General features: G+C 38.6%; 1 protein-coding gene across 1 annotated transcript in view; it reads right to left on the bottom strand.

The window, feature by feature from the left end:
- Window positions 1–16,749, bottom strand: part of LOC118645149 (E3 ubiquitin-protein ligase MYCBP2-like) — a 110,377-nt gene that overhangs the window by 65,916 nt on the left and 27,712 nt on the right. The window lies entirely within an intron of this gene.

The raw sequence follows: 16,749 nt of genomic DNA, 5'->3' as shown, positions 1-16,749 counted from the left end.
ACCAGTAAATCTATATGTAAATCGACAATAATTGAAATAACGACTAATGAATTATTATTAATTAATAAATATTTTATATGTATGTAACAAAATTATAAAGAAACTACTTTGAAAATAAGATAATTCATATTTTTCCACTTTTTAAATTCGGATATCTAAATTCTGGAAATTAATTTTTCTCGAGAATAAAATCTCGTACAAAAAAAAAGTTCATACTACATTTCCCATTTATTTTTGTAGAATCATGTCCTTCTCGTTTGTACCTCTCATTACAGGATTCTCTGTATGTTATATTTAAAACTGTCTCTCAGTCTCTTCATTTTAGCTAAAAAATTTGATGTTGTCGGTTTATACGGATATCATTGTAGGATTAATCCCGGTTTAATTGACGTCAGCTTAATTAAACCGAAGCTTAGCTTTATTCTTTTTGTCTCTGACTTGAATTCAAGCACAAGAAGTACAGGACCGGTTAATTCCAGATTAAAATTAACTGCTTTCAGAGTAAAGTCGCTTATAGACGAAATCTACGTCTCGAATCTACGCTCTACCGTAACCCGGGGTGGGCCTATTCGAATGTCGGCAGTGCGATAACGATAAAATCGGTTTCCTCCGATAGGACCACCTACGAATCGACTCACTCGGGGAGCGTCAGGAGCCACAGCGGCCGCTCTTGTCGGCGCACAAGCGTCAGAGATATTACTTGGTGCGAGCGTGAACGGGGCAGGGGGTGATCTATTATGAGCCTCGCGTGTAATCAGGCGAGCTTCAGGCGCGAACATAAACACGGACGCGTACACGGGCGTACGGATAGGATAGGAGGTGATCAGCGATTAATCTCGCCCGTAAGGAATATACGGGCGTGGGAGGGGGGGGAGGGGGAAGGCTACTCACGGGGAGCGTCGAATAAAGGAGATGATCCGGATAGAGCGGGTTTTCGTTGGATACGGACTGAAAAACAAACTCCACGATGACTTACAGTTCGCCCGCGCGAAAGAGGAAAAGCGTCGAAAATGAATCTCCCGCAATAGCCGTCAACTTTAAATCCACCCCTTTCTAGTTGCTTAATAGATGATACATAATCGCGAGAGGGGCCATTCGTGAGCCCGGCCGTGTAGTTATTCTATCACCGAAAACCTCGGCTAGTATCTTTATCTCCCTCTCTCATTTTCATTCTCTCTCCGTCTACCTCTCGACACCTTGATACGGAAAAAGTCCGTTTTGCACACACGGCGAAAGCCCGATGCACACAGTACGCAAAGTCCTCGCGACGTTTGATCTCGCGTTACTTTTCCGATCCTTCCGCGCGAATACCGAGTTCTTTTATGTAAAAGCCTCAAAGAAAATAGTGTGTGTGTGTGTGTATATGTGTGTTCTTACCCGTGTAGTATACCTCTACAACGAGTGACTGGAATAATGTACAGCGAGAGGGGAGGAGAGAAGAAATCCCGAGCGAGGGGGTGAGACAAGACGATAAAGCGAGGAACGAAAACGAACCCCGCGTACGAGGGAGACTGACGGTGTGCGCTAAGGGATAGAAGAAAGAAACGAGACTTCCTCGTGGGACGTTAACTCGTACGCGTTCGCCGCTGCCGGCACCGAGTACTTTGTATCCGCGCGCGAGTATCTTTGAGTACTCGGTGCACTACACATGCATCAGGCAGTGGTATAGGAAGAAGAGGAGGAGGAGGAGGAGGAGGAGGGACGCAATTCCGTCCATTCGGAGGCATTCGGGCGTGAGGTTTGTTCCGCATGCACTTTGCATTCGCGGGCGGTGCATAATTCGTACTGTCCGAGCATACGCGCAACGGCGGCGGCGGCGGCGGCGGCGGCACACACGACGTCGCATCGTCCGCCTCTCCTTCCTTCCTAGATCGATAGATCTCATCGATCGCACCCCTTACGTACCCCCTTTGAATCGACGCTGAGCGCACGAGCACGCGGTGCACACACAAATTATGCACATGCCGACGTGCGCTTGCGGCGGACGCCCATGGACTACGCAAACTATCGCGAATTATCAGAAAGCATTGTAATCTTCTGTGAATTTAGCCATTAATAACTCGCTTCAAAGGATACCGTTCTGTTGAGACTGTCATTGATAAATAATCGCGCGCGCGCGCTATACAACTCTTAAAAAAAAAAAAAAGAATTATTGGAAACTTCAGAAAGAAAAACGTAGCGTTTCCTTACTCTCTGTAGTCGCGTACGCAAAATAAAAAGATACTTCATTCTTAATGACGACAAAGACGATATGAATAATACGAATAACCTACTTCTTTTGAAAGGAATATCATGGTTACATGTGGTGTGTATGTAATACGTGTACATAAGCAAAAAGCACGCACGTAACGAGACATTACATTTCGTTTTGCAAAATGGAAGAAAATCCCGCGCGATATTTCTTAGCAGGTGCACCGCGGAGACAGGTGAACGACTGACAACCGAGTAAATATTGTCATGTAGGCGCACTCCTCCCGTCCCAGGGAGCGTATCCCGTAATAAAAGACGGTAGAATTCTCAGTTGGGACGATATCTCGCCCCGATAAATCCTTTCTTTCATATGCAAGTAATAGACGTTCGAGGGCACATTGTTGTCGGACGGTAATATTTATCGCCGCGAACGGCGACCATAAGTCTCGCGGGAAACGGTTACAAGAATTTTTCGTGTGACGGTATACTTGTAGCAATACGGATTCCATCAAAAATGTAGAGAGACAGAGAAAGAGAGAGAGAGAGAGAGAGAACTGTTATTCCGGGAAGTGGAAAAAGCGGGCGAAAGATCTATCGAATCGTAATAAAATTGATTCATCGGGCACACGCGTGCAAAAAAAATTTCGGGGCTATTGATACTGCTCAGAGTTTAAATATTACTCCATCACGCGAAACGTAATAAATCAGATCTATGTTGCGGGCATCTCTATTGTGTGACAAATTTTTAATCCATCAACATTACTCATACGAGAATTTGTGTAAGCACTGTTTCAGTTTTGACGAATGGAAATCCATGCCAATTATGACATATATTCTTTTCACAAAATCTCTGCGCAACAGAGTTCAAAAGTGACGTTATAATAAACGAAATATCTATACTTCGTGTGTAAATTTCAGGATAACGTTATAAAAAAAATCATTGAACTTAAGATAATATTTTTTTCGTGTACACTATTGTACTGCTTTCCGCATAAAATAAGGTCTCGCACGATGCACCGACGTCAGCATGAAAACATCGAATATTAAAGCGCAACTGTAACGACTAAACTTTTTCCATCCACCCGCGGTGTTGGCAGAGCTGAAAAGACCCGTAAACCAAATAGCCCCGTTTTACGCAAACTCCGCGCGTTTGAAATCGTTATCTTAAATCTTTCATCGCTACGAGCGGGAAACGAAGACCACTTTGCTTCTCCTCGCGATAGGCAAATGATAGCCCGCGTGCCAAAATTATTGCTATCCATCTTAACATATATTCAGCGGTCCGGATACTCGTGTACTTGCACTTCGATAAAGTATAGGGCGCGAAAGTGGCCGACCTTAATTGTAAAACGGAAGTCCTCTTATCGATCGGCACCAACGGCGTAACTAACGGTCGACGAACCCTCAGGAATTCCCGATCGAATTTCCGCATAGTTTCTAATTCCGCCGCTTATTCGCCTCCGATTTTGGATCGACTTCGCGGTTTCTATCTCGATTGTTGTCGGAGTAATCGCATCAAAATAGATTGTAATAACTTACTGAGCTGAAAAAGATTGAATACCCATGTCTAATTGAATAATCTAAAAATAATCTACAAACGGATATACTTTCAAATTTGTTAATGTAAATTCTAAATACTGCAGTTCCTATAGTAATATCTGTAGAAACTTTCTACTTATTAAAACACGTTTGTGGCACATTGATATTTTTATTTAATAAATATATAGGTGCTATTTATAAAAAGAATCGCGAGTTCTCATATTATCTTTTTGATACTTCTGATATTCTATAATATACAAGGGATTTTCAATTTAACCCGCAAAATATTTTCCTGGACCTATCAATTTCACGAGCTTGTTAAACACCTCTTTGAAACTACATTGGCAGCGACGTTGGTGGCGCCTACACTCATAATTTTCGTGAAGAGATCGCCGGCACGTGGAGGCAAACTGCAGGGCTTTCAGAAAGTCGAGTAAAAAGAAGCATTATTAGTAACTCAATCATTACATCAGGTGGCCAGATTGTAAGCCTCAGAGCTTGCTCGTTGAAGAATATTGACCCGTAACAAAGGCAACCGGTAAATCACGGCTAAGATAAATAATACAGCGATGCTGTTTCTTTTTCGTCGAAAATATTTTTGTTTTCCGTAAAAATTGCAGTAACAGCCCCGTCGGAAGCACGTGCACGAACAATTGATTCATAACGAGTGCCAAACGAGTCTGAGATTGCCACGCCGATGTCGGAACTGCCGGCCGTCGCAGCGTAACGTAGTTTATTACGGTTGACCGTGTATTAATAAATTCCGTTTACGAGCCAACAGGCGACGCCTATAATTCTTCGTTCGCCCTGTCTTGCCACGAAAATAAATAACATCCGACGCGTTCTTCGATGCGCGAAAACCGAGCAAAGAATTATAGAACGTTCACATCACGAAGGAGAAGTCTTGCTGCTGTTGGGAACACGTGAGGAAAAAATATTTAATAAAATCATGCGCTATTATTGAAATATCGATCGAAATATGCGCGGGACGGTCATTCCGCTTCTTAATTTACTAGCGATCGATTCTCATTGACAGCGCATGATTAAGTTTTTGTTAAAATCTCGTGTCACTTGTAAATTCGCATAAGCGTGCAAAATTCGTACGTCGCCCACTGTTATATACTCGGGTCCGTGAGCAATATCCCGAATCGAAATACCACGCAAAAAAGAGATACAAAGAGTGAGATCTCTCAGGCAAAACCCGATTTGCCGACAGCTCTAAAGCCGATTAAATCGCCACTTCTGTAATACGCGCTCTTCAATATTTAATTACGGCGACTCTCGAAGTTGTACCTATGCCAGCGATATTTCTCGCGGATATTGCTGTTGTACCGCTCGATAAATTTCAAATCGATGTTTCGTGGTTCAGAAGATCGTTCAATAATCCGGCTTATCGGAGGAGACATAACCCAACTGTGACAAAACAAAATAGGAAAATAGTTTTAATTAGTAGAAAATATGAAAATATTATATAAAAACAAGATTTTTACTCCAATTCGCCTTAGTCTATTGAAATGGTTATTAAAATTAATTCATATCGGGATACGGAACAATTTAATAATAAATTAAATAATCCAGAATATTTAAAATCTCATTCACACAAACATAATATGGAAAATTGTATTATAATATTAATAAGTTAATATCACGTCTGAGATTACCACAGAAGCGCATTGCTGCAAGTTATGTTGTGTGTGCATCGAATTCAATGGAAGGATAAAAATTTAATGAATTCAAAAAATAGAGACAAGAGATTCGAAGTTTTAAAAATAAAGTTTCCAAGAGAGAACATCGTTTTACTTATTGAAATATTGTAACTTTCTACACAATTAACTCGATTATTATCCCATCAATTCACTTACGCAACTAACAATGATAAAATTGACTATTTTTATCGAAGCTATTCTTATCTCGCGCAATTTATTCATTTCACTTAAAAATCGAAACGAGAGAAAAATAAGAATTAGCATCCTTTCATCGTTATATTTATGCATGCGCGGACAATAATTGACTTCTGTAACGATGCTTGCGAATGATTCAAAAATATTTTGCAGCGAGCTTTGATTTTTTTCCAATATATACACTGAAAAAAAAGTAATATATTCAATAAGATATGTTGCGAGCTGCCAATTACAGATATACTCAATACAATAATATATGCTATTGCAGTATCAACATTGTACTTGCATTAATAGCAAATATTATTGTATTGAGTATTTTATGTAGTTGGCAGCCCGCAATCACATACATTATTGGCTATATTATATTTTTTTCTGTGTACATAACATAACTATATAATATGTATACGACTACATCTATATATATATAATTGATAAGTATAAGAATATAATAAATGTAACATCTTGTATGTAACATCTCCATTATCTCATTTAAAATACGTTTAATGTAAAATGCAATAACTAACTCATGCATAATATATATTTTGTTAAATATTTCATAAACGTAATACTTTAATAATGTCAGCTTTCACAGAAATAATGGCTCGCTTCTCATTTTATTTCAGCTTTCAACTAATCTCTAATTAAAATTTATTAAATCATTTATGTCTCAAGAAATGAAACTTTATTCTGTGTGTCTTTCTTAAATACACTATTTAATACGAGATTTATTCAGGTGGTTATAAATACGAATTTAAATCTCAGAAAACAGAAATGCAAGACTTCTCGAATATTATTTCGTAGATATAGAATGAAGTGGCGTAATCGTAAAAAGAAATAAAATTTCCATAAGAATGTAATAAATGTGCAAGATTCCTTTGAGAATGAGAACTCGTAAGAGTAATGAAACTTCGTGAGCTCCGTAGCGTCGCACAAAATCGCAAAATGTAAGTCGCGATAACGCGTTATTGGTGTTCACACGTGCGGCATTCGTACTCTTTTCAGCCGTTGTCATATTTCAGCGCGGTTATCATATCGATATCGTCCATTATAAGCACTTCTGTGAACAAAATTGGCCGAGGCCGCAGAACCAAAAAATTGTGAAAACGAAATGCGCGAAAAAAGTGCTGTGCATCACTGTTGATACGACGGCAAAATGGAACGAAAGGGGCTATTGATGCTAATATGAAAGTTGCGTTAGCAATGTAGCATCGGAGGATACAGCTTCCTTTTACACAAACCTTTTTTAAGTAAAAATCACAGAAAAAATGGTTATAAGACGTGCACATGTAATCAGATATCTTTTCAAGGTAATTGTCACCAAACATATTAAATATCCCAATTAAATAAAAAACTAAAAATACTTGATAAATTTTATCAAATTGTGATAGTAAACTTAATATGTATTTAAATAATGACAATAGTGCCTCCCTTTGGATTAGAAGATGTCTGATCAAAACACGTATGCAAACAAAATAAAGATGAGAAAAGTGTATACGCTATATAAAAGTTATTTATCTAATTCGTATGTTATAATATTAAATATACAGGACATTACTTTCATACGAATATCAGGTAATATTACATCTGGTTTTAATATCATAGAGTCATAGATTATCAGAATGTCACAAATTTTTACGTTAACTTTACTATAACTAAAATTGTAAAAAATTGCAAACATTTTACAAAATTTACGAGATACTTCTTTAAAAAAAAACCATCGCACCTTAATATCATAATATTTAATAATTTTACTTTATAAAAGACTTAAACTTCTTTTAAGAATTCTATATTTAATTTGCAGTAAAAATTCAATGAAAATAATTAAAATATAATTTTATTTTATGGAATAAAACTTCCATATATTATATTATTTTATTATTACAAAAATAAACATGAATAAAATAATATTATTTTATTTCCATTTTCAGCTTTAGTATTTCATTATAAGATATTTATTCGTTTAATATAATAATCGCAAACAATAATAGCAGGATTGCCATGAAATATGATAACGATAAAATACATATTATCGTAATAAAACAGGTTAATAGAGAATAATACGTCAATAAATCATGGTAACTGCAATGATTAATAATATCTTGCAAATTCAATTAATTGTTTTTGTAATATTGTACACTACTTTTGAAATATATATACAAATATATTTTCGCAAAAGAATAGTTATTTATTCATTCCTTTGGTGTTTTGTAGCAGCGTGCCGCATTGCTGCATCGCAGCTCAAAATTTCCATACGTGAAACGAGAGACAAATTCATTTCCCATTGTTCTCGGCGGATACATCGGGCGTCGTAACCCGGAAATGTCGCTTTGCTTGCACCTGTCCCAGTAATACATTCTTCGTATTCGCACACGCGGACGGTGGTTAAATTTCCAACTCTGCCAGCAGTACTGGCGGTAGTAAAAAAGAATATGTATATACATAAACTGGCACGCACATGTGAATCTCATCGTCACGCTGCGTGGCATAGGAGAGAGATAAAAAAAAAAAGCGTTCACGGTGTACTGGTAAAGCGCACCTTCTAGCTGCGCGCATCGATAATCCGCACTTCGAGAGATTTAGCTTTGACGGCAGAGTAGATTTTTTGCTTCTCTTTTTTGTCTCTTTCATTTATGTATCGGCACGCGCGCGCGTGAGATATGCATCCAATGACCTGTGCAGCGCGCGGCTTTTTACTATTCTGTTAGCTGCCGTATAATTTTAATTAGACGAGACTTACGGAGAAACAACGTACGTATCGGTTGCATCTGACACAGCTGATGCAGCTGATACAGTTTCCGATGTGATTCCCTTTTGACATGCATGCATGTACTTTCTGTTTTTTCTTCCGTCGAGTTGCTTCTGTCGTAATGTATAATACTTATATCAAAAGCTATATCTTGTCTCGAATCCAGAATGCTAAAGCTGCAATAGGGAAATCCATTTCTATAAGATACATGGACATCGTGTTTTCAGAAAAAAGAGCACACATATCTGTGTTATTATCTGTGTTTAATTTAATTAAAAGTCGAGCTTTATTTTACAAAAAATCTAAATTCTACAAAAGGCGCAATGTAATGTAGAAAGAATCAGCATAATCGTGGCTTAAGAGAGAGAGAGAGAGAGAGAAAGAGTGTTGTAATTCTCTGTACGCTTCTCGCGATCTAAGCTTTCGGGTTTTATTTATTCTGTTCGCGAGAGACTCTATCTCTCTTAAATCCGTCGCTTCAAAGCCGTGATAAAGTTGCACGCGACGCCGATGATTCCACGCTGCGAACTACCGTCCTGGCGCAAATCGAACCTTCGCGGGATGGTGTATGGGCGAAGGTACAGGTAAACACATCTACGGTATATCAGTATATGGTATATCGAGCTTCAAAAGGTCGCATCCACACGTCAGCCTTTCAGTGGCCAACACTCCGGCTGTATCCGGTTTTTTAAAAGCTCACCCTGGCTCACCCACCACCATCCACGCCGCAACGACACAACTTGTCACCCCACCGCCTTCCCACCCTCAAAACGTTCCTGCGGTGCGATATACCCGTCCCTGCTCCGCCGTTCTCTTTCTGTGTGCAGCCGCAATTTATTATTTTTTTTCTCCCCCCCCCCTTTTTTTTTTACTTCACGGAACCGACCGAAATGCATGCATGGTCTATCGCTCGCTTTCATAGGGCTCGACAGCATCGTCATCAAGTGGCTCGCGACAATTAAGAGAAGGAGCGAAGAGGCAAGCGCGCGAAAGGAAATAATGGTAAAACCGTTAAGTAATCGAGAATGTAGTCACCGCTGAAAACAGGGTAAAACGACATGAGAAAATAGCAGGCTTCGATAGCGTAAGAGATACCGGGAAAGTATATACTCGGTCAAAAAGTCAGCAGTTCGTCTTTCTCGTGTACTATCGGGAAGAAGGAAGAAAGGCCTTTGCAAATTACGTGGAGTCTGAAGTGACTTGGAGACTTTCAGAGTTTTAATTACTTCGTGCGAGAGACGGTTTCACTCTCTACCCCCTCCCCTCTCTCTCTCTCATCGTCCTCGTTTACGTTTCTGCTATCACAGGGCGCTATTTCAATTTTACGAAAGATTTCCAGCTTTGACGTAAAAGGAGCGACGTTGCATTTTATCGATGCGTTCTAAAACTTGATTACATTTATATAGTGACGCGCAAAATTAATCAGGAATTTCAAGAATTCCCTCAAAATTATCTAGAAACTTTATATCTAGAAAAGATAATTATTTCATTTCTATCTTTTTTATACGTTGCAAGCTTTAAAAAGTCTGTCTTTTATATTTTTCTCAATCCATGTTTATTAAATTACAGAATTGTATATATAATTTTATTATATACGATTATACGTACAATTTGTACTTATGTTTTCCCAACCTTTATTTTAATCAACCACTAATAAACAACAAAATAACGAAAGATAAGACAACAAAAATGTGATTTTTACAAAAAGGTGTAATATCAAACTTTGCTTCTCGCTTTTCTTTGGTTGGTCGACCGACTTTACGCTCGCGTTTTGCTTATTAAAACAGTAATGCACGTATAAATCTCTTACGGGTCATAGCTTTACTTTTGCTTCCGTTTCCCTCGTAACATGTTTTTTGCAGAAAAATCGTTAAGAACATTTACGAGCACGCGTAGCCACTTAAGATTTGCGCGCCGCTTACAATCCGCTAGATACTAATGCGTGATGTTTTATGTGTGTATACGTGTGGCGTGTTGATAAAAATTTAAAAAAAAAAAGAGAAACTAAACGTTAAGCGAAATAAAAAATATGGATAAATGCAAATGAATACGATTTGCGTATTTAAATTACCTCAGGACAATAGGCAATAACTAAAATAGTCCGTTGTTCTAATGAATTCAATACGCAACATGCAAAAAATAAGAATGCTCTAAGTATTTTATGTCTACAAAAGAATAATTAACAATCAAGAAAATGAATTCCATCAGTGAGGTGCTATCGGCAAGCAGATCTTAATGGCGAGCGACAGATTCATAAATCTTACGATCGTTATTTTAGATAAAATTATTAATTAATCAAATTATCGAAAAAGTCTCCTCTCTGACTCGTAACGACCATTAACGAGCGGGACTGCAATTTAGTGCAATTTCTACGATCCGCAATTTCTTATCGGAACGCGTAAGTCATGATAGGAACGATCGGGCGACAGTGACAGATGCCACTGATCTGCAGCAAAAAGATCCTGCTGGAGATGCATTAATGCAAAAAAGATAGGGCATCTCGCTAAGCAACGCGAGATTCCTGAAGCAAGTGACGTGAACGGTTTCAGACGGAGGACGTTGATTATTTTCTATAAATACACCGCGAATTTACAGGGCACAAAGTTACGACGATGTGTTGCGACGTGAATACAAATTTATGCGACACTCGGCCGTGGCACGACGAAAAAACTTTTTTTCCTTCGTTGTAAAACCGTTGCAAAGTTGATTCCAGACAAGGGGGAAAAGGGAGATAAAAATATGCCACGCGCCCGCGTGTCAAAGTCAAGGGGGAGGGGAGGGGGGGGGGCTACACGCACCGCGGTATCCGCGGATAAATATTTATACGTGCACTCACGCGTCGACATTGCACGCACTCGGGGTATTGTATGTACGCGTGCGTGTCTCTTTCGTGCCGACGTGATAAAAAAAAAGGGATTCACTTTTCGCACGAGAAACGCGCCGGGATTTTACGCATTCGCTTTGACGCGCTCGCTCGATATTTATTTTTTTTTTTTTTTTAAGCGATCTTGTAATATAAATATAATTTAGCGGATGTAGTAATAAGCGATCTTCATCTTATTACTTCGTAATATAAAATTTTAAAAGTCGAGCATATAACCTGCCTTTCCACGTCACTTAAAGTTATAAAGAAATAACCCATTCAGAAATAAGAAGCGCGAAGAAAGCTTTACAACTTTCATTCGGCGAAATTCATAAATATGTAATAACGTCGCACTGGATATATGATCGATTGCAGGTGTATGTTACGCATTTGCATACAAATATAGAACAAAGTACGAGTTTCCCTGTAAAAAGACAGATGAAGATAACACGGAAATGAAAAGGAAGGCATAACAAGTTTAGCTTTAATATTTATTGCAAGTTATTAGGTATAACTTGTTTTTAACTTTGCACGCGTGAAACATTGCAGACAAACCAGAATAACTTTCTAAGTTATTCATAGGTTACTTATTCCGCTGGGATCTATTGTGCACACATATATATATATATATATATATATACATATAATGACGTAACAGGGTCGTCCCAAATGTAAAATTTCTTGACGATATATGCACGCGTTCAGGTATTATGTTCATCGCGCGGAGTTTACGGCTGTATTTATATACGATATTATGCTTTTATATCGCTCTTTCGATTACCACCCGGATCGCAGAACGGCGTTTAAAAAATGATAAAAGATATTAGCCTCCCCGCGTGCGCGGGGATATAGCTCAAGATAGCGAGGGTAAGAGGACACAGCGTGAACGCAAAGGCGAGAAGGGACCGCGAATTTATCGTTAATATTTCTCGCGCGCGCAAAATCTTCCGTGAGAAGGAGAGAGAGAGAGAGAGATAGAGAACGTTGTTACGATATTTTTTTTTCTTTTCCAAAGCAGATCGCGGCGTGGCGATGCGAGAGTCAGAAAAACATATACGAACAAGAGGCTGAAATTTACGCCGATGTACGTGACACACGCGAACAAAAGTACCGATGCCGATATAAAGTGTCGTTTCGACCTGCGAGGTTTCGACCTCCCTCGTTGTGAGCTGCTCGGTCTTGCAAGTCCCGTCAGTTATTTCAAGTTCGGATTCTGATCGAAAAGTTCGAAAGTGCCATCCGTTCGCTCGCCATTCCGGAATTCCATTCTGTCGAGGGCCATCGACAGCGTACACGCGTGTTCGCGGTCAGAATGGATGGGGAACCAGCCACAAATCTTTTAACCCCATATTTCGCGCATCCAACGAAAGCTTAGACAGCGAAATGGCATACGAACGAAAGCATCATAACGCCAGTAACAAAATCATACGGCCGCGCTCGAATAACGAATGCACTCCTCTCTCTTATCACCCCCCACCCCCCTGCCTCTATCTCTCTATCTCCGTTGAAAACACCAGGAAGAGTAGAGTCGGATACAACGTTGCTCTCCCCAGGGGCATCGAGCACCGGAGAAACTCGGCAAACAATTATAACTTCCGGTGGGAAACAGCGGTGTATATCGCCGCCGAGCTGCACGGCGCACGTCGTTGCGAAACGCTACATTTATGGTCCCGTTGGTGTTATCGAGCTCTGAATTTCTGGGTTTCGGAATTTCCAGTTCCATCGCGCCCGGCTGCGGTCGGCCGCCACCCTCGGCAACGATTACCTTTCTTAACGTTGCGCGCGATTCGGTTCATCCCCCCTGGCACGTTCGCTCAGACGCATGTGGATTCCTCTCCTCCTACTAACGCAAAGGGAGGGGGGGGAGGGGTGGCGGTGGTTTCATATCTCTGCTAACGCGCATGGTAATATCGTTTCCGTTAACCTTTCGTACTCCTAGTGGGATTTCTTGTTTCACGTCAGCTGACTCGAAGCTATTTCGAGTAAACTACTGACGCGTAAGTAATTAATGTTCCCACGCTTCACTTCAGCGTGGAGTGACTGAGCTAAAATAACAATGTCGAATGACTGACCGCGAATAGCTTTTCAATTCCAATGAGAACGGGAGTTCGCCATCGGGGTCATTTCATTTTATTCTCAATCGGGATAATAATGAAAAAAGTTTTAATAAACAAATCCGTTGGCAACTCCGCAATTTTATTCGGAGATATATTCTTATCCAATTATTAAAGAATTATTCTGGACGAATAAGTGTAAGTGCAGCTAAATGTCTTTTTTTCCCCGATTTGTTGGTTTCTTATCTGTTATCCAAGATAAAATTCGAAATTCTTTAGCGAGTTCTCGTTTGCGTCTCTCGTTTTTATATTCGGTACGTATATAATACGTACACGTGTAGTGTACGCAACGTTCTCGCGTAAACCCCTTCGTCGACGGACCACAAAGTTATCCCATTTGGCGAGGTATGTACACTTTTGTTTTCACCGGGCGGTAAAACAAATTTTCAGGTGCATTTCGGAGCACTAAGCGAGCGTTCTCGTGCACGGGCTCCATTTGACGAGGTGCATTTCAACACCACGTTTTCTCCTTCATGTTTGTCCTTCTCACAAGATCCACTCGCAAAAAGCCACCTCTTGGTCGAATTCGTGACAGTGTTATACGGTAGGCTCACTTTTATCCAAGAAAAGCTCGTACCGAACATATGAATGTTTGAAGGGTCGCGAAAAAAGTTGTTAGTATAAATGTTGGAAAATTTATATCGGCTTGACGAGAGAAATACAAACAACTCTACGCCAATGAATTTTTCGTTGTATAAAAATACATAAAGAGAATTGTCATTCTGATACAAATATAAACTGCACATAATTGATTTTTGGTTATCAATAAAAAGTTTGTACTAAAAAGCAAACGTTCACAATTGTTACAGAATTTGCTTAAAAAATTTAAAAAAAATAGATAAAGTTCAAATGAAAAAAAGTTATTCCTATTATAAAATTGTATATACTATGTGTAGGAATAATTATAAAAATCAATATAATAGTTCTTTGTAGGCTCTTATCAAATTTGCCGTCCTAAATAGGTCAGACTTGTATACACCAACAATTAATCATTAGTTTGAGTCAAATAAGAAAAAAATTAGTGATGCAATCGCATACTACAAGTAATATGTCACACGAAACAACAGACTGATAGTCAATTGAGATTAGTGTAATATTAATTTAGATTACTTAGATGCCCTCCGTTCACGAGGGTGATTTTCATCTAGCTGATCGTCCCTACACAGGGACGACGATCGCGCCACTTTTTCAACGTCATATCGAAATTGGAAAATCTATCGGGAGTAGTCGCGGTTACGATTAATCTTCAACGGCAGTCAGAGCTTCTCGATATTTTACTCGTGCGGTATGACGTTTGGCTGCACCGAGAGCAGCAACGTCGGCGCGGATAGCGGACAGGCGGGACAGTCGCTGCGACAAATCGATCATCGAAATACGTTTCTTATCGAGTTCCCGCCAGGGTCCTCGCGAACTTGAAGGGAAAAGTTGACTCGCGCGATCCTTCGCGTGCGATTTCGAACCGAGGTTTCAACGCAACATTATGTCGCGACATGCTTCGCGGCACGGAGACGAAACTGTGTGGTGTACAAGTGTAATGTAAAACCGCGCGTACGTCAGTGGACGATAAGCGATGACTTGCGAGCGATGAATGCTGAGGTGAGCAAAAACACGCTAGCTACTAAATAAAATTCACAAACACGCGTTATTCCGTAAGAAGTTTACATCACCAGTAAACAATAATGTTGCGAGAAAATTTATTGTAAAATCGATCATCTCTCATTTTTAATTATACTATTTTTTTGAATCAACAAACATAGAAATTAGTATAATATAAATATATTAAATATATTAAATAATGTGCAAAGTGCATTACGTGACCATATGGAAAAGAAGTAAATGAGTTTAAATATTTAAAAAATATATAGTAACATTTATCATGAAATAGTTTTACACTATCGAACAAAACGGTCGCAATTCGATAAAAATCGATCGTGAAAAATCGTCCCCGTTACCAATTTACGAAGCATTGTACAATACAATTACAGAAATGAATGATATGCCGTATGCGTTCTGCCTGTATTTTCTTTTGTAAATCCCCGGAGATTTTCAAAGCGGATCACTGTAGAACGGAAATCCAATGTCCCGAAAATCCATGGCTGTCAAAATATCGCAATGCAACAGTAGTAACATCCGTTGAAGGCCATCGTACGGATTTTAGAGCGTCGCGATGTCATCTGTGACATCTTGTCAGAAAAGTAAATGGTGAAATCAATTTTTAAAATAAAAGAAAAGTAACATCCCGCAATCTCGTTAGTATTTCCATTGTTAAAAGTTTTTGTATCCCAATTTATATGACAATTTACGATCGTTTTTTCGATACGAGATAATATAGAGACGAATAAAATTTGTAAATCAATTAGCAATAGTAAGCAAAATTTTGAATCTACAATAACATTGTTAAAAATTCATTCGCCAATCACACTACCCTTGGATCCATGAATCTTCAGACGTTATTAAAGATTTACGAAATGCAAAAGGAAATGGACATCAAAATACGAAATAGTAGTGCGCTTTTATCAGAAGCAATTTATCATGAGTTGTCAACTCGGATAACTCAACGTAGTTATTAGCTTCTCAAACTTCGTTTCCGACTTCATTTAAATATTTCGCCTTTCCGATCTGATACTAATGACAAATATAAAAAGTGCAAGCTAATATTATGTAATATATTATAAAACTTATATTTAGACGAACAAATAACCAAATAATAAAAACTTTTAAAAAATATAAATTTCTTATTAAATAAAAAAAATATATCTATAGTGAGAAATCTCGATTACATAATTAAAATATTGCCACGTTTTCTCCTCGCAAAGACCGTAGTGAAAATAAATTCTTCGCTATTACCAAAAAAGATAATATCGTAACAGCCAAAGCACCGAGACTTAACCAAGTCTTATATCAGTCGTGTCTTATCAGTTGTAACTGATAAGGAGTTTGTAAGCGTAAGATAGTTGTAAAAAGGTCGCACGAGAGATGCTGAGATAAGGATAAAATATTATTGTAAAACAATGTTCACGATTTTCTCAACTGCTACATTATTCCAATAATTTACAATGAAAAAGAAAAATAAATATCGACTTGCTCAGATATTTACAAAAAAATGATTAGCACACGTTAAAAGAGTTTGACTAGCAGATGAAATCTCCCGTTTCTCGACGTCTCTCAGGAAAAAGAAGTAGACTTATCGTACATCTTAAGAAGTACACAATAAGCAAAATAATGCGCGAAGAAAAATCTAAGAGAGACAGAGAAAAAAGAAAATATTGTTCCGACAGAAAATGTAAAAAAAAAATGCGACACAAATCTTTAAACAAAGAGACGACACAAAAAACGAGTATTTATCATTTTTTTAAATATCAATACATAACTTATATATTATCTAATTAATAATTA

Source organism: Monomorium pharaonis, chromosome 4 (assembly GCF_013373865.1).
Source record: "Monomorium pharaonis isolate MP-MQ-018 chromosome 4, ASM1337386v2, whole genome shotgun sequence".
NCBI lineage: Eukaryota > Metazoa > Arthropoda > Insecta > Hymenoptera > Formicidae > Monomorium > Monomorium pharaonis.
This window is presented reverse-complemented; position numbering and strand designations above follow the sequence as displayed.